Source organism: Sebastes fasciatus, chromosome 2 (assembly GCF_043250625.1).
Source record: "Sebastes fasciatus isolate fSebFas1 chromosome 2, fSebFas1.pri, whole genome shotgun sequence".
Taxonomy (NCBI): Eukaryota; Metazoa; Chordata; class Actinopteri; order Perciformes; family Sebastidae; genus Sebastes; species Sebastes fasciatus.
This window is the reverse complement of record NC_133796.1, coordinates 28088284-28107252: the sequence shown is the minus strand read 5'-3', so window position 1 is coordinate 28107252 and position 18969 is coordinate 28088284. Positions and strand designations below refer to the sequence as shown.

The 18969-nt window shown below is 39.1% G+C and overlaps 1 protein-coding gene across 2 annotated transcripts in view; it reads left to right on the top strand.

Annotated features, from left to right (window-relative positions):
* dennd2b (DENN domain containing 2B) overlaps window positions 1-18969 on the top strand; it is a 63893-nt gene that overhangs the window by 3574 nt on the left and 41350 nt on the right. Inside the window, exon 1 of one of the 2 annotated variants that reach the window (XM_074616921.1) lies at window positions 3928-4161. The exons of the other annotated variant lie outside the window; for it this stretch is intronic. The gene's annotated coding sequence lies outside the window, so the exon portion shown is untranslated. Of the gene's footprint in view, window positions 1-3927; window positions 4162-18969 lie in introns of those variants that run through there. 2 annotated transcript variants of the gene reach the window in all.

Genomic DNA, 18969 nt, shown 5'->3' with positions numbered 1-18969 from the left:
ACAGTGTGTAACATTTTGGGGGATCTATGAGCAGAAATGGAATATAATATTCATAATCGTTGTGTTTTCGTTAGCTAAGAATGACCGCTAGATGTCGCCAAATCCTACACACTGTAGGCGAGACACTACAGGCAAAAAACATTGTTTTTCATGCACTGATCAATTTTGAGATTTTGGCAATTTTGCTTCCATAACACATCTTCTTTCAGACCAGTGGAAAGAAAACATCCAAAATACACATGTAGGTGTTTATTTGACTAAACTTTGTTTATTTACGTCTGTAGATTTCTCCTAAATTCACCGATAGTTAGCATTAGATAATGCCTCATTTGCATATTTAAACATAACATTTCTGAAAACTTGTAATACAAAAAAATGTATTGTCTTAATGTAAGTAATCAATTAGGGAAGTTTCATGGCGATATCTCTTAGTTACATTTCTTTACCCTATTCACCTGTGGTGTCTCCCCCTAAGTATGTTGTTTATGTTGTATGCCTTGCTTTTATCGTGAAGCACTGCCACGTAGAATCTAGAGTAGTGTGGTTCCCAAACTTTTTCATGTCAAGGACCCCTAAAATGACACAAATTAGACCACTGACCCCCATTTGATACGATTTTGTCCCCAGTTTGATAAGTTTTTTGGTTTTAGATGTTTTATTACAGAAAGTGTATGAAACCCATGACCAAAATAGTCCTACGTTCTGTCATTGTGTTACTTATGGATTGATTTATAGTGCTAGGGACCCCCTGGAATCCCCTCAAGGACTCCTGGGGGTCCCTGGACCCCACTTTGAATACCACTGATCTAGAGAGGTGCTACATAAACTTTACTCACTTATTTATATTTTATAGTGAACAGATGAATACATTTTAATGGTCACCACTTGACCACTGAGACGCATACTGTACAAGTTTGGAATTCATGTGGCTTTCTCATCGTGTTGTCGTCTGGTGTCATTTTTTTTGAAGGTATTTGTGGAAATGTGTCCAAATGAACATGCACAGTTTACAGTCTGAGATGGTTTACATGAGCCGACATTACAAAGATGCTCTTTGTTATCCAGTGAATGCTCCAGAACCACAGCACAGAGAGAGTTAAGTGGTTTAATTTTGTTGGAGTTAACTCAAACCTGCGGGGGTATTATATTTGGGCGAATATTTTCATTTTTGTGGTCACCTTAAGTTTAGACCTGTGGTTCAGAGCACACCCAACCACTTTAGATTGGCTTTAGAATATGTTGAGAGATCTGCAACAGTGGAATGTAACTATACACACATTTACTGAAGTACTGTACTCAGAGAGTAACTTAACACCAGGCTGCATCTCCTGCCAGATTTGTGCTTGGTTGCACCTGTAACCACACCCAGATGTGATGTCACGGGGTCATGGAGTCCACCTCTACGTCACTGCAGCAAGCTGAGGAGTTAAACCACTGGAGGTCAGCAAAAACAAGTTATTAATATTAATATAAAATATAAATCCACTCATAAATAGTGATGTATTATTATATATTAAGCTATATATGAGAGTATATAAACTAGTTGAAATGAGCCCCACCTTTACCAGCTGCAACATTAAAGTGATATGCACAATGCATCTCTAATTATAATAAAGTGATACACAGGACGGCCTTAAGGCATAGGCCGTATAGGCGGTCACCTAGGGCGCCACCTTCTGGGGGGCGCTGGTTGATCTCTAAAAAAAAATATATATATATATATGTATATATAATAATTAAAATAAAAAAAATGCTAGTGGGTGCCCTTCCTTATTTTCTGCATTGAGACAAATTGACAGATTGGACAAAAGCTTTCTCTCACGGGCTGCTGCTCCCAGCTTTCAAACCGGAAACAATATGGTGGCTCGTTTGGAAACTTTCTTCTCTTATTTCACAAAAATAGTTCACCAAAATGTGTTTCTGAAAACATTTTATGGGAGAAATAAGCCATTCATTTGCTGAATCTGTCTGTATTTTGGATCAACAACGGTTAGTTTAAAAGTTTCGAGGGACTTTCCAGAGGTGGGGAGACGCCCCTGATTTGCATAAAGTAGGATATAGACCTCAACTTTATGCAAATGAGGAACGGCTAACGTGACGCCCCGTCTCTCGAATCGCGCCGCCACGCTACCAAAATGCATTGCACATCTACAAGGCTTGTTGGGGGGGGACTCCAAATCTGAATTTTGCCTATAGGGCACCAAAAAAGCTCGAGCCGGCCCTGAGCTACTGGAGAGTCTATAAAGTAATTGAAAGGAACTCTCCACCTTTTACCAGCTGCAACAGTGAAGTGGTGTACACAATGCATCACAAATAGTAATAAAGTGATATATTAAATATGATTCTGAAATGGACCGTTCTACAGTACTTTCACTTTAAGTGCATTTTGATGGGTATACTTATGCGCTTTTACTTAAAAGTCCCATATTGTGCTCATTTTCAGGTTCATACTTGTATTTTGTGTTTCTACTAGAACATGTTTACATGCTGTAATGTTCAAAATAACCTTTATTTTCCTCATACTGTCTGCCTGAATATACCTGTATTTACCCTCTGTCTGAAACGCTCCGTTTTAGCGCATTTTGACAGAATTGCGACAGAATTGCGTTGCTAGGCAAGAGCTTGGCTATATGTTTACTTCCTGTCAGCTGATGACATTCACATACACTGCAACCAGGAAATAACCTGGGACACATTTAGAATGTTTACATTTAAAATTATGTAAAGGGTCTAAATATCGTGTATTTGTGACATCACAAATGGACAGAAATCCTGACAGCTTGTTTCAAATGCAGAGTTTCTGAATATGGGCTGTGTGTATTTCCCTGTGGATTTAGTGTTTTGATACTTTCACAGTATTTATATAGGACTTAAGCCTGCTTTATAATAAAAAAAACATGAAAATCTCACTTTTTTATAATATGGGACATTTAAAGGGACTGTTTGTAACTTTTTAAGCGTTTAAATGTACCGGGTCGGGACACATGCACGCTCGCATATGCGCGCTAGCGTGTGGCTGAAGTCTCTCCTCCTCTGCCTGCTTGCCTTCACTAACACAGTGCGCGTTCTCGCTGTCTTGCTCCACCTCTAGACGTGAACACGCGCTCACTACACACTGCAGAAGAGTTAGTTTAGCTCTGAGAATATCTAGTGAATGTACAGTGGACGTTTGTGCAGAAATAAATGCTGCAGCTCCTCCAGACCAACAGAGTTTTCCCGTGTCTTGTGAAGTGACGGGGCTCCGCAGAGAGAAAGTTATCGTCTCCGCCAAACCTCCGGTGTCTCCCTCCGGGCGCAGTCGGGAGGCGATAACGTTTCTCTTCCTGCTTCAGCTGACGCAGGAAAAGCCAACACTAGGATCAGCAGTGATTCATGGAGAGACCTTTGTCTGGTCAGATAACATTACTGCCAAGCAGGTGAAATATAGAGTGATATTATGGTTTTAGCTGACGTGTGTCACTTCACTGTTTTGAGCGATGCTCGTTCATGTCTATGTAGAGCGAGCAAGCGTGAACCCGACGCTGACTTTCGGTGACTTAACGGCCACAGGTGTCGCTGTTAACAAGCATTTCTGAAAGTTACAAATAGTCCCTTTAAGTAAAAAAATCAGAGTACTTCCTCCACAACCACTGCTCTCTGAGCTGCTTGGTTACACATTCATCTCTGACAAATGAAAGACATCATTGTGTGTGCTGGGTGAAATGTATTCCCCCTCGGCCAGGCTGGGGCAGTGAGTGTGGAGGGGTTTCAGCATGACAATGTGCTGCAATGCTGCCAACGTGGGTCTCATACCACCAGCAGCTCCTGAATATTCATCCTCACTCCTCCTGAACAATAAACAAGGGAGTGAGGCTGAATGCCTGTCTGGAGGAGGGCACGAGGGGGGCAAACAACCCGTCTCCATGGCAACAAGTCCTGCCTCCAGTCCGCAGAGGGCTGTGAGAGAGAGAGGGAGAGAGGGGAGGCAGGAGAGAGAGGGCTTTTCTGTCGGCTTTACTTGGAAAGACATAAATCGGGAGTTCATAGAGAGGGGGCAGGTATCCGGCTAAAACAGCCCAAAGTTATAGCGCAAAACGAGCTGGATGTGAGCGTCTTAAAGGGGGATTATCATCTCTAATGTCAGCAGCAGCAGCAGCCATGGACCCGAGGAGAAAGTCCGAGGTAAAGAGCTGCTTCTTTTTCAACAACATGAGGGTTAAACTTTCAGCTAGAGCCAGGAGAGGAAACCGGTACAAACTACCAACAAACAAGAAAAAGAAACACTATAAACGCTGTAAAAGTTGCAAGGTGCGTTTAAATGTGGTCCTGTAATCTCCATGTGACCTTATTTGGACATGTTTAAACGCTGAAGTGCAGTAAAGCAGCTAAAACAAGCAGACTGGGTTTTTCAGCTGACCCTTTTGAATGAAGAAAATGTCCCAGCGGATACAGGCTGTAACTCTGTGGGTTGTAATTAGACCAAGTTATCGCTTAAACATCCAAAGAAAGAATCAAACCATGCAGCAGATAAACAGAAACAGTACAAGACTCCACAGTGAACTCACTGAGTCCTTTATCTCTGGTAGTTTTGGACTTTGAGGGGAGATTTGTTTTGTTCTGGGAAAGATAAAAAACCCACATGAAACAACATGCAGATGTGTGCTTTATCATAAATGGTCATAGTTTATACAATAGGCTACACATGCTGTTTTCTTTGTTAAAGCTACTGTGACATCCTGTACATGTCATGAACATAACAGTAAAGCTTTTTAAATATGTTTATTGGGTTTTCTTATTTTCACAAACACAATAAGAATAATTATAATAAAAAAACAACAACAAACAAACATCACTGGTACAGCTCAGATCAAAACAATGTATATAGGAGGTCATAGGAAATAGTCCATAGTGCAGGAAGTCACAGGATATACTGTATGAGTTCATGTTTAAGAGACTACTTGTGAGATAATGGAGGAGAGATCAGGTCCAATGTAATTCAGATAGGGCTGCCAGATATTGTGGAACTGATCTACTTTGGTATGTAGAATATTTGTAAGATATTCCAAAGGGACCATCTCAAATATGACTTTTCGCCAGCCTTAGACAGAGGGTTTCTTATCACTTATCGAAACAGTAAAGATTTAATGTAGTAACCATAAAACTACTCTTCATGTACATATCGGTATTGTTCTTTTTTCCCACAACATACTTGTTGTCAAATTGCCTTGTTTTTTTTGTTGTTTTTTTAACAATATTTGTATTGAATTTTACATATACATATATACACATATATACACATACAGACAGACTAACAATATTAATAATTAAATGATACAATGAAATGTTTAGTCAGAATTTCACAGTAATCAAAGAAAGAGAGACATGACATTTCATGTATTTCACATATCTAACAAAGAAAATGAATAAAATAAAAGATAAGACAAAATAAATAAATACCTCAAAGAAGAAAACAAAAAACAAAAACACAACAACACACAACAATTTCAACAACAGCACTCAGCAACACACAGCAGTTTCAATTTGACTGTGCTTCCTTGACGTCCAAGAAACTGCCTTGTTAGTTATTTAGGGGGTTATCATTTTAATTTGATCTTTTCTATTTAGATTTTAAACTTGGTAGGGAATTACAATGATGAAGTATGGTGCAAATATAGCCTAGGCTGTGGGATAAGCAACAAGTGACCTTTGGTGCAGATGTGGATGCAGGAATCTTTAAAATGATTTTCTAACTGTGAAAGATGTGCTTTTTTTTAAACATTTTCTCTACTTTCTTATGACCTCCTGCACTTACTGGGATAAAAAAAAAAATCAGATTCATGATGCAACACGGTTGTTTTTGAGAATTTGGTGCAGATCTGCAGTGTGATTAACACACTGTACTGTACACTGAAATGTGAATCTATATAACTAGAAATGTCAGCATCTTATAAAACTTTTGAACCAAAATATTTCATCCAGTATGAAATTTGGGCACCAATTCAATTAGTTATCGTTGTTTCTTTAAAAATAGGCAGGTATTTGTTTTGCCCTCTATTTACTTTCGGAGTTTTGACCAGTTCAAAGCTCTGAATTTAAGTTAGTTTGTTAGGGTGCTATCATTTTAACTTGAGCATTTCTATTTCAATTTTAAACTTTGTAGGCAATTACAATGAAATTTGGGGCAAATATAGGTCATGGGCTAAACAAGTGACCTTTGGTGCAGATGTGGATACAAGAATCTTAAAAATGATTTCCTAACACTGAAAGCTGTTTTTCTTTTTTACATTTCTCGACTTTCCTATGACCTCCTGCACTTACTTGGATTGAAAAATCTGGTTCATGAAGCAACACATGATTAGAGCTGCGATTAATCAACTATTAAATGAATTGCCAACTATTTTGATAATCTATTAATCTCTTTGAGTAATTTTTTAAAGAAAAAAAGTCTAAATTCCCTGATTCCAGCTTCTTAAATGTGAATATTTTCTGGTTTCTTTACTCCTCTATGACAGTTAACTGAATATCTTTGAGTTGTGGACAAAACAAGACATTTGAGGACGTCATCTTGGGCTTTGGGAAACACTGATAGACATTTTTCACCATTCTCTGAAGTTTTATAGACCAAACAACTAATTCATTAATCAAGAAATAATCAACAGATTAATCACCAATGAAAATAATTGTTAGTTAGTTGCAGCCCTGCACACAATTGTCTATGTGAATTTGGTGCAGATTAAGATGATGCAGTATTAAAGTATTAACACATTCACACCTTTACACTGGCAAAGACATGCTCTCTCTGACTGCTTTGTAGTTTAAATATGGGAAGCTTTACGGGAAGTTTATGTCTGTTTTTTCAACTGATTACAACTTCAATCCTAATGATTTTATCTTATACACTACAATGCAAACATTAGAGACATGACTGGCTTTATTTAGCTCTCTATTTTTTCCTTAAACTCTTTCTGTTGTGCAGATCAAACAATGACCTTCCCCTCTCACTGGACGGGACTGTCAACACAAAGCTATTGAGGAAATTCTTCTCCGTCCTCCTTTCAGTTAAACAGGAATGAGCCTGGCCTCTCACCAGACACTTTTAAATGGACTGTTGTTCACTCAACATCATGATGAAAGTGATTTTCCTCTTTCCCGGTGCTCTCTGTCCATCCAGGTAGTTTTGGTGTGATTTGCTGGGGATCTTAAAAACGTAACAACAATGTCCACACCTTGTTGTGAACAGTCCTTCTGCGTATGTACTGCGTAAAAAAGTATCTCTCAGGGAAATAGTCTGCAGCAACAAGGTGTGGGGACTTTTATAAGCTGTCATTTTTATAAAGAGACATTGCTGTTGAGTTTTCCCAATGTACTTGACATGACACTCCATGCCATTGCGTGTGTTGTATCGGGGCTACATCCACGGGCTCTAAACCTTAGCAAATGACATTCAACATGTCAGTTTTGTGCTTTTGAGTGAACTGTCCCTTCAAAGATGTCTGATCGTCTCTGATGACGAAAATTTTTGATTAGCACACCGTACAATGAAATGTGAATCTATATAGCAAGAAATGTCAGCAATTTCTAAAACTTTTGAACCAAAATATTTCATCCAGTATGAAATTTGTGGACCAAGTAAGTTAGTTATTGTTGTTTCTTTAATGAATAAGTAGGCAGGTATTTGTTTTGCCTTTTTTTTTTTACATAGTTTTGACCAGTTAAATGCTGTGAATTTAAGTTATTGGAAATTGTTTTGTTTGTTGCTGGTTCGGCACCAGTCGGGCCGTTTCCTTTGTGCCAACCACCGTTGATTTATTTGTGATTTGTATTGCGATTGAGATGTTGTTGTTTTTTTTTCTTTGGCCTTTAATAATTGGCAGTTTTTATGCCCGATTACACCGGCTTATGTTCTTTCCTTAAACCTAGACTAAATAGGGATGTAACATAAATCAAACCTGTTTGAGAACATGGTTAGCCTATACCTACTCTAATTTGAGCAGACTTTTCACCATTGTAATGATGGAGTTATGGAAGAGAGCTGGTTAAATGGAAGTGTTGTCAATTGTTATCCTGTTATGTCTTTAAGTTGAACTCAGGTGCTGCAGGTGTTTGCATCGTATGATCTGTACAATAGGAGCTGCCCGTTTCAAGCATACTATCTTATTTTTTGGTGTTAACAGTGATTCACTTTCAAACTCACACATCCTTCCTCCTCTTTTCATCGTTCAACTTTTCAGACCTGCAGCTGGACGGTCAGAGAGTTTAACCTTTATTGAAGTGTTTCTTGCTGTTCGTCAGTACTTTACGTCATGCTCATACACTTAAACACATGCCTGAGAGTTGCTTAGTGTTGGAGTCTGATACTGTTGGCCACAGAACAGCTCTGAAGAAACAGTTTAGTTCAGGGTCTCGCTGATGGAAACCACAGTCAGCTGTTTAGAGTGGAGAAAGTGTTTCTATATTAGATTCTTCTGAACAGATTTCTCAGTTGAGTGTTGTTCAGGTCACAAGGTCAACTCTCTTAACTTGAATCCACAAGTTCAACTGAAGTTCACAACCACTGAGAATGAACGCTTCTTGAGAAAATCTATTTCCACTTTTCATTGCCCCTCATGACACATCTGCGCTGATGTCCAGTTATATTTAAGCTACAAGTGCCTGGCTGTAGAATGTGTATGTTGTATTGTATCACAGTTGGAAGTCAGACTCAGGATCTATTTAAAGCTGGTTTAGGTTTGTCTGTTTGTTTTGTAATACAGAAATTACAGAAAGGAAATGTCTGTTGTGTTGCTGTTTTTGTTCTTGAAAGACGTGTTTGACTCTGTTTGCTGATGTGATTATGAGAGGCTGTATCTTAGTTTGCCCTGCTGTTGTCTGCCTGTGCTAACTACTGTTGAACACCGTCATGACAACACTGATACATCTCTGATTTATAATCCTCAGACTTTGCTAGATGGTCCTCTACACTGTAATTGGGATACCTTTGCTCAATGGCATGTATTTATTGACTCTTCTTAAGGTTTTCTGTGTAGTAATAATTAACCAGCAGCCACAATGTAATCTAACATGTGCCTGTCACATTATAACAAGTTCTCTTTATGCACTCACCCAGTGAGGTGCAATTAATCAATGGGATCTGCATGACCATGCCGCCATAACATGACATCACTATGTCAACATTAACACGCCATAAGATGCCTTCACTGATTCACGACGCTATAGTTAATCTAGCATTGCCTGCTCAAGCAGTTCACCATCAGCTTTGATGTCTGAATACAAATTAGGGATGCACCGATCCGACTTTTTACCATTGTGTAATTAATAGGCTGTATGCCTCACTGTGTGGCTGGGATCATTCTTTTATGTGTAAGGCAACATAAGGCCTGACTTAAACATCGCCCTCCTAACTTTGTAAAACAAAATGTAACAAATAAATAAATAGATATAAATTTACTGAATTGCTATCATTATTAAAATAATAAATCGTACACCAGCAACTTGGTAAAAAAAACTTAAAAATTAACAGGAATTACAATTCAAGTGTAAACCTTTTTGATGCAGCAACAAACTGGTCAAAACCTAAACAGGAATTCAAATTACAGTATATCATGTATATAATATGTAAACATAGAATTGAATTGAAGATATCAGCCTCATTGTCACCAATACCCGATCCAGCTATTTGAGTCAGTATTGGCCCGATGTCTGATCCGGTATTGGTATCGATACAAACACTGTCGGCTGTGTTTGTGAAACTTTTAGCTCAAAAACACTTTGAGATTTGTGAATCCACTTTATAAAGTAGACCTATAGCTTATAATAAATTGCTATTGTCTCGGAGCATAATTGTTGTTGTTAAATGCAGGTATTTCTTTATCTAACGCTGTCATCATGTAGGTGATTGTTCCCCTTATGAGATCACATCCAGTTATCTTAATTCATTCACTGTCTACTTATGTCAATAGTAGTAACGTTAATGTGATCATTGGAAGCCAGAGAACAGTCTAAAGTGAGCCAGTCATTTGTTCGTCTTAGCGTTTTGAATTTGTGCTTTAGAAAGTTATTAGGGAAAGATCTCCTTCATGGTCAAAAGAAACCAATGGCGACTGTAAGATTTTATGACTGGCTTATGGAGAGGTTTAGCAAAAATAATGATGGAAGCAGATTTTTGATTAAGAGATGACATTGCAGGTCTTCATCCTACTTCTTTATTTTCTTGCACTGTCTTCAGAATATTTACATAACAGTTGTTTATGGGAAACACCCTAGATCTGCTTTTTTTTTTGCTGATTTCTTAAAAAAATTGCTTGTGAGTTGCACATTTAGATGGGAACATTGACAAAAAAAATCAAGTCTTAGCTTAACATTTTAACCTACTTGAAGCTCACAGTAGAGAAAATGAGCAACAACACAGGTGACATACAAGTTCTCATTGTTTTTGTTGGCTTAGCTTAACTCTGACTTTAAGACAGAAGCAAACAAGAACACGTCTTATCTTCTTAATGTCCTTGGTGAAGTTAAAGACTGTGTGTGTCAGAGGTCAGCTCTGTGACACAAACTCTAGCACCCCTGCTGCAGCTCAGATGGATTTAAGCCTGTTTTCCACATGCCTGCCTCTGCAGCTGTGCATGCTCATATCTAGGTTACACAGAAGGGTTTTTCCTCTTTTCCACAAAGAGAAAATATGCCATGATCATTCCGGGGAAAAAAAGAAGCTGAAATGGCTTAAAAAGGAGATAAAAAAAGATTCCAGGAATTGGTTCCACCTGGTCAAATGAGCTACAGTGGCTGCATGGCGAACCATGTGGTAGAGTATGGGGGTAATTTTATAGGTACGGCTATGTACATCAACCTTGGTGGGTTTCTTTTACATAGAAACACACTGAGGCTGCCAGAGCCTTAAACCGCTATCCAAAGGTTATGTAGAGAATATACATCCAGAGTGGAATTCATCAATCTTTTAGTTTCAGCTGAGAGGTTCCATCATGTTTGTCCTGCTATACAAGGTTGTTTGTGTGTTGTAAATGCTTTTATGCAGACTGTATTATTGAGCATCAAGAGCTGGATTCCCTTCTACCAGGATATTTCTGCAACTCCCACAATGCTCTGTTTAACATACCAGCTTGAGTCTCTTTTTTTGTCTATAGTGGGGACAAAACTGGTCTTTCTGCAGATATTGAAACAATGGCATGCATGGATCAGTGTGTGGGCTCATGCCGGCCAGGGAGTTGTGACGTCTGGAAAGAGTTGAGAATTTGCAGAGATTTTCACTCTTCTTTTCCCTCATTGCTTCTTGGCTGCCTGTAAGTTCTGCGTTTTTTTTAAAAACCTTGAAGTCAGGTTGCTGATCAGCAAAAACTGAGGACCAGGTCAGCCAGAAAAGCAGAGTAGGAAGAGGGCAGTATTAGGCCCTGTTTAGACCTGGCATTAACATGCGTCCTGAGTGATCGGATCACAAGTGGACAGCTTTAAGTACGTCTGTTCACACCTGGTATTAGAATGTGTCTCCACATGTGTCTCCAGTGACCACTTGTGATCCGATCTCACTTCTCCGCTCTATATGCAAACTAACACATAGTAAACACATAGCTAATACAGCAGATGTTGTGACGTAATATTACATGAATGTCAGTAGTATTCTGCATATTTGTGAATTTGGGTACATTTTATTGACTACAAAATAAAAGATTATTATACCAGCGGACCCCGTGGACCTCCGTGCCGCCGGCACCACTGCCTTTGCCAGGCAACAGCGGGGTACAGAGCTTTAGAGAGCTGGGGATGAGAGCGAGCGGGAGAGTGGGCATGTGCCACCTCTGTGCTAAGCTCTGGAACAAAAATATGACACATCTCCGACAGTATGATATTAATGCACTATATGCAGTATGTAAATATGTAGCCTATTGATAAGATATATATTAATAAAATAAAGTTGTACTGACAGAATACAGTAGAGCACAGAGGCCGTTTCCATGCAGCGCGGCAGACAAGCGCTCGTGCCTGCCTGTCTATTCACCTGAGGAGCGCAGTGAGACCCGCGGATCCCAGAGGGGCGCTGGTTGAGTAGGCGGTCCTTCAGTGTGGCCCAGGACACATTCCTGTACAAACTGCTAAAAGAATGTGGCCATATGTTGCCCAGACCACCTCTGAATGTGGTCTGAGTGATCGGATCTCAATGTGTCCTCAATGCGTCTTGAGTGCGTTCACACTTGTACTCAGAGCTGTCTACTTGTGATCACTCAGGACGAATGTTATTGCCAGCTCTGAACAGGGCTTTAGCCTCTGTTTATGGACGCTGTTGTGTCTGCTACTGCATGTTTCAGGATGAACGGAGATCTTAAAGTGAACCCAGTCGCAGGTTAATGAAAGTTATGATGTCATAAAACTCTTACATAAAATCGTGCAGTGCTCTCCTAGTCTGAACGTCAAGTGCCAGGTGCTGAGAGAGCGCATATTTGAGTGTAGTTGAATGAAAAACAAGCTCTTGGCATCGGGTCCAGGTGTTTCTGCCCCTCTCCTCTGCTTTTTTTCACCCTCTGAAAACATTCTTTAACATTTTGAATGCAGCCGCGGGTCTGATGGATAGGGAAAATATTAATACATTCCTGTATGTAGCGGAGAGAACGGTGTATCAGATGATCTGTCAAATGTGACAGGGCCAAGGACGTGCAGACTCTCTTTTGAAAGATATTTTACCTGATAGAGACACACACGCACACACACACACACACACACACACACACACACACACACACACACATACCCACAGCTGATAAAAGACTTACTTTTTAACCACATCTCCCTCTCAAGGACGTATTGAACACAAAGGGCTCTTTTATTCCAGCCCAAACAGTCTATTGGAGACACTGTTGTAGTCCCATTTCATGAATATGCTCTTGTTACTGAGGAAGATATGCGTCATTGATATGCCTCTCATGTAATCAATTAGAACTTCTGGTATATGACAAAACCAGGAAAAAACCCTGCCATTCGGGCATTAAGATGACGGTGTTGAATATCTTAAAGAGACAGTTTGGCTTTTGGGATTTGTTTTAATGTCAGAGCCAAAGACAGACTCTGTGGGTTGAGTTTGAAGTAATGGCAGTAACTGCTACATGTGTGGGGATAAAGCCTGATCAGACAGAGCGCATTTTTTGCAGTTTGCTGAGTCTGTTTTATTAGATGTTGCTAGGCAACCACCAAATGAGTGCTTTTTACAAACCATGAACTGCACGCTACCCAAATAATTAATAGTGCAGTTTAAATTAATGAAAACAACTTATCCGAAACCTCATGTACCGCACTGATTTGCTGTTTGTTGTCTGTACAGATCATGGTAACTACGGTTGGTAAAGTCTTAAAGATCCAGGGGTCCAGCAAAAGTCCCCACAATGAGAAAAAACACCAATGACGCCGGGTGCTTTTCTGCTCTGAATTGAATTTTTTTCAACTCGAGGCGTTCAGGGCGCTCCTGTAAAAGTGCATGGAGCGGATAAATGCGATGCTCTCGGCAACACAAAAGCAGCGCGCAAAACACTTCAATCTCATTGAAAACAATTACAAAAAGCCGCCCCAGGCTGCTAAAATGCACTGTCTGATCAGGGCCTAAGTAGGGAAAGAGAACTTGTAACTTCTCCAATGCTGGATGTCTGGTTTGACCAAGCTATAAGTAGTAACAATTCAAATATTTAATCACAATTAATCGCATGATAGTCACATTTGTGTGCTGTTCAAAATGTAACTTAAAGGGAGAAGTATTTAATACTCTTATCAACATGGGAGTGGGCAGATATACTTGCTTTATGCAAATGTATGTATGTATTTATTATCGGAAATCAATTAACAACACAAAACAATGACAAATATTGTCCAGAAACCCTCACAGGTACTGCATTTAACATAAAAAATATGCTCAAATCATAACATGACAAACTGCAGCCCAACAGGCAACAACAGCTGTCAGTGTGTCAGTCTCCTGACTTGACTATGACTTGCCCCAAACTGTATGTGATTATCATAAAGTGGGCATGTCTGTAAAGGGGAGACTCGTGGGTACCCATAGAACCCATTTTCATTCACATATCTTGAGGTTAGAAGTCAAGGGACCCCTTTGAAAATGGCCATGCCAATTTTTCCTCGCCAAAATTAAATGTAAGTTTGGAGTGTTATTTAGCCTCCCTCTAGGTTTTCTAGTTTCGTATGATCCCAGTATCTTCGCTCTAGCTTTAAAACTGAGCCCGCTACAACCTAAAAATTGCAAGTTGTGTTAATGCGTTAAAGAAATTAGTGGTGTTAAAACGAATTTGCATTAACGCGTTATTATTGTGTTAACTTTGATAGCCCTAGTAGTAACAGAAGAAGTAGTCAAGCTACAGTGCAGTAGCATGTACTTTTTTTAGGAATGTTGACGTGTAAAATAGAATAGCAGGATGTAATAACATGAGTCGAGACGCCACCAGTGTGTGTGTGGGCTTACATAGAAAACAATGGGTGCGTTTTGACATGTGTCATATACTGCCAGTGTGTATGTTGTCCCTTAAATGCTTTTTCCTGACCTGGTTGGTCAGTTACATTTTTCAAAGCATCAACAATGAAGTCAAACAACCACCCTGTTGTCAAAGTTACTCCAATCAATAGTTTTATATTAACAGTGGTTTAGTGTAAAAGGTGTTGCTCATTGTGATAAAGTCAAAGAAACGTATCACCTGACTACCATCAGGTCTACAGAGCGTTTTAGTGTCTTTCAGATTAGGTTTTCGTCTCATCAGTGTTGTTTCCAGCTGCGGCATCCAACTGTTTTCTGCATAAAAGCACTAAAAACCCAATGTGTGATACCTGCTCAGTACCAAGCAGCAGACAGACACAGTTAGCGACTAGCTGGTGGACATAGTGGAGCATTTAGCAGCTAAAGAGCCAGATATCCAACTCAGGTGGTCACAAACATGTTGTTCTGTATCTGCTGGATGTATAAATAAGCAACACCCAAACAAGTTTGCCATACCAACTTTATCAATAAGAACTATTGAAGAACTCTTTGAGTCTTTAAGAGATATTCTGAAGCATGCATATTTGGTGAAGTATTTTTATTTGAGAAACATATTGCTGCATTGTAATGTTGTATGTGGCACAAACGGCAACAAATCTTCCCTTAGCAAAGAGTGTATATTGCTACGAAGTGACAGTCAATTGATCGTTCGATTGCAAAGTCAGCCCCCAGCAACTGCTACTCTTCCGCCATTTTGGACTGAAAGCGACTACCGGACGCCGGTAAAACATTCGCCTACAAAGTACCGTACAAAAGTAAAACAAAATTATTTGTATTCCATTGTCATAATTTTAATGTCATTACCAAAATGTCCTGTGTTGACCAATAACAATATTATAAATACGCATACTATTTTAATTATTTACTTACTTACTTATCTATTTATTAAACTTTTTTGCCCGGCTGCTTCCCAGAGGAGCATAAAGTGAGCGATGGACATAAATGGAAGTTAGAAAAATCCATATTTTAAGAACAATCTCAAAGTTTTTCATGTCAAGGACCTCCAAAATTGATGTTCAATAGCCCACAGACCATGAATGTATAAGAGGTTGTGCCCTGTGCTTTTGCCCTGCGTGTTAGTTAATAGCCTACAACTCTATTGAATTCTGTTTTTGTCATGCTACTAGCACTACTAGCTACTGGTTGTTTGGGAACAGAGACGTTAATACATCCACCACAGTACAGACTTACAGCATACAGCCCATGGGTGTATTTTAATATAATAAAAGTGATGAATTACAGCCAATATATCCATTATTATAGTGGCATACAGCTAGCAGGAAGCTGGCAGAACCGAATATGTCATATGGACGTGCAGAGCGGTGCAGTCCTGTGGGTCTGATGCACGTCCATTATGCCGAGAAAAATAACTCTGGATTTGGATATTAGTTAATTTTACAACTTTTAGGACATAATGATTTAAGTGAGGGCTATTTAAGTGTGAAAAAAAATGATCCTCTGATTTACAGACATCTCTTTATACATCTATGGCTATGGACACATTGGCGATTTCTGTCCGAAATGGCGGCAGTGCTACCGCAGCGCCATCAAGCGGCCATTGTCAAAACAGCACCAGAGTTTTGCATCTTTGCACAAACATTTTAACATTTTAAATCAATGTCAAGGTCGTCATCAAGACACTGAAGTGATTGAAGGAATCAGCATGACGCGGTTGACTTCTCACTGTTGACCGTTAGCTCGCCTTTGGCTCTGACGTCTCTAGAGAATATTTGTGTAGAATCTGGTTGAATGCACTTTAAAGGTACTCTAGAGCTTTCTTAGAAGTGGTTGTTTACAGCCTGTGATTTTGTGTAGGGAGATGCTATCAGACCTCAGGAAGTCAGTTGGCTAACGCCTTGGTGTTTACACTGCACAGTCCATCTTGGGCCTCTGTGACCCATTTCTGTTATTGTAGCTTTCTCAGTCCAAAAAATAAAAAATGATGAATTCATACAAATAAACATTGCTTAATATAACTTAAGTGTGTAGAGCTGACACAATTAAAAATAGATTAATTCCCTCAGCTCCTGGCAGCTGATTGCAGTTTTTTCTCTAATCTTCGTATGTTTGTGTTGCAAATTGAAATGACAGAAGCTTCATGTTTTAAATCAGAGAGGGAATATTGAATGTCACTTCCAAAAACATACAATGTTTTTCCAGCAGGTATTAATCAAAAATAATATTTTACTATTTTAACTGCCTAGTATTTTACTAATATTTTAACTGCCAATGAATTTTATGCATTTTCATTTGGTTTAATTTTGGAGCAATATGAAAGATTGTATTTCTCAAGTTCTGCTTATTTTTTTATCATGCAATCATGAATAAATTATTTAGCTATTTTTTCCATTTGGCTATCCAAAGAGTGTGTTTTCACAGTAATGCAATCAGTATTCCTTGTCCCAAATGTGACTGAGAATCTCTGATTTATAGAAATAATTTGAGAAGTGTTCTAATTTTTGGAACAAATGTCATGTTGCTTGATAAGTACTTTTCCTTCTGTGTCATCTACAAATGTGACACACTCGTTCCTGCAGTACTGTCTGCATTACAGAAAATAAAGGGGCTTTTTGTGCTAATTTTCTGTAAAAAATGCACTTTAAGTGTAATGTTCTTCATGGAGAGTTGTAAGCGGGACAGGACAACATAATTCTTTGATGAAAATAATGATGCATGTCCCGTCCTCTTAGCACGGTCCACAGTCACAGGAAATAGCTGACAGGAGGAATGCTCCCTCTCTCTCCTCATCTGTCTCTATAGGACTCAGCTCCACCACTGGTTGGCTGGCTTCTTCGTACAACAACTTCCTGTAAACAAGCCATGCTGCCAAACACCCTCCCATCCTCCACCTCTGATCTCTAGGGATCTCCATTTGACCTCCTTATGCACCAGAACAATCGCTTTGAGCCTTCTTGAAAAGTGATTTTCAGGGGCAATGGCCAACAGTTTGAACTAACTGCTGGTCTAATTTGAGATTAAGTCCAGGAAATGTTTATGATAAGGAAGATGTCTTAACAGTTTTTCCTGCTGTTAGTGTTTTTCATAGTGTTAAATAGAGCATGTTTAAATGAAACTGATTCACAGTCCATATCCATAAGTAATAACAACATGCATCTGTGAGAGCATGCTTAAGGCCCTAATCAGACAGTGTTTTGCAGGTGGTAATTTTTTACTTTATATGTTGCTGGGCAACCACCAAATGAGTGCTAACGTTGCCTTGTTACAAACCATGAACTGTATGTGACCCAAATAGTTAATAGTACAGATTAAATTAATGAAAACATATTATCCGAAATCTACCGCAAAAAAAAAAAGTACCGCTCTAATTTTGCCCCCAGGCCTGCTGTTTTCTGTTCAGATCATGGTAACTACGGTTGGTAAAGTCATAAAGCTCCGGGTATCCAGCAAAAGTCACCACAATGAGAAAAAACGCTAATGACGCCGGGAGCTTTCCGCTCTGAGTTGAATTTTCTTCAACTCGAGGCGTTCAGGGCGCTCCTGTAAAAACGCAAGGCGCAGTGAGCGGATAAACGTGATACGCTCAGCAATGTAAAAGCAGCACGCAAAATGCGTCAATCTCATTGAAAACTATTACAAAAAGCTACTCTAGGCTGATAGAATGCACTCTGTCTGATCAGGGCCTAAAGCAATTCCCAGCAATGCTGTTGAGCACTATCAACAACATTTTGTTCCATTATTTTATAGTAGAGGCAGAAATCTCAGAGTTGGATATCCCCATGGTAATGGTAAATAAAACTAAAACTATATCTGCACGGCTAGATATTAGAGTTAGACGATAAATTGGCCGGACTAATAGTTTGCCCATTATTAGCTTAGCGCAGTTATATCTGCGTATATGTCGATTAATAAGTAAGAAGAAATCACAGTACAGAAATGCCAAAGATATGACTGCATAGCAGTAATTTAAAAACGCCGGTGTCTTCATTACATAGTTTGTCCACCAGTAAGCAGTAAGTTTCAACTAAGCCACACCTGAAATATCATGGACACAATTTAAAAAAAAGTTTATGTTGTGTCTTTATGTAAAAAGAAAAAGGACTATTTGGTAGGGCTGACCTGAATATTAATAATGTATAAATCCCAAAATAGGCCATGAAATAAGGAATAATCCCACAACATTATTCATTATTTATATTCAACAACAATAATTATTATTAGTTATTCTCAGACGGATATCGCTGTTTGTTGTGTGCAGAGGTGCATGTGTACAGTAGAGTGGCACTGAAACAGGGGAGATGGAGACAGACAGACAGAAAAACATGTCGGTATCGATGTGAAAAATTCAGTATCACCAGGCTGTACTAAATATCACTTGGAATAAGTGAGCAAATGGCATCTGTTGTGATTTGTTTGAACTGACCCTTTAATGAGACTATTACCAGTCTCTGTTATCCACCGCTGCTTTTAGACTTAGACTCTATAAAAGCAGT